This window comes from Triticum dicoccoides, chromosome 3B (assembly GCF_002162155.2).
Source record: "Triticum dicoccoides isolate Atlit2015 ecotype Zavitan chromosome 3B, WEW_v2.0, whole genome shotgun sequence".
NCBI lineage: Eukaryota > Viridiplantae > Streptophyta > Magnoliopsida > Poales > Poaceae > Triticum > Triticum dicoccoides.
In genome coordinates, this window is record NC_041385.1 from 405,309,857 (window position 1) to 405,310,764 (window position 908).

Consider the following 908-nt stretch of genomic DNA (forward strand, 5'->3'; position numbering starts at 1 on the left):
TCGTCCCGTGTCCGGATGGGACTTTCCTTGGCGTGGAAGGCAAGCTTGGCGATTCGGATATGTAGATCTCCTACCATTGTAACTGACTTTGTGTAACCCTAGCCCTCTCCGGTGTCTATATAAACCGGATGGCTTTAGTCCATAGGACGAACAACAATCATACCATAGGCTAGCTTCTAGGGTTTAGCCTCCTTGATCTCGTGGTAGATCCACTCTTGTAACACACATCATCAATATTAATCAAGCAGGACGTAGGGTTTTACCTCCATCAAGAGGGCCCGAACCTGGGTAAAACATCATGTCCTTTGTCTCCTGTTACCATCCGCCTAGACGCACAGTTCGGGACCCCCTACCCGAGATCCGCAGGTTTTGACACCGACACGAGGATTTTTTATTTTAATTATTTTTCTCTTTGAAAAATATTTCTTATAAAAATATATGAGAGGAGGTAATATGACTTCTCCGAAACAATTGAAATATTGGAAGAAAAATGTTATAATCATTTGTTTGATTTTATTTGAGTTTATTTGGATTTTATTTGCAATAGAAAAAAATTGTACGTTTTCAAAAATTGCATGTTAGGGCCAAGAAAATGTTCATCTCGTTCTAAATATTTTATTTAGAAGGTGAAAATTTGTTTTGACATTTTTAGGTTTTTATTTACGTCGGCGAATTTCTTTTTAAAAAAAACTACAGGCACCTACTAGGCCGAAACCCAGCCGGGCCGGCCCAACTCCCCGCGCTGCCGCAGCCGACTCGGACGAGGAGTCCGGCCGGGACTCCTCTCGCCGCCGTGCCTTGCCCCCTCCCCCAAGCAGCCCCCCCCTTTAAATCTGCGCCGCCCGAGGCCCCCACCACCACAATCGCCACCGTCGCCGCAGCCCGCCCCGACCCGTACCGGCTCCCGC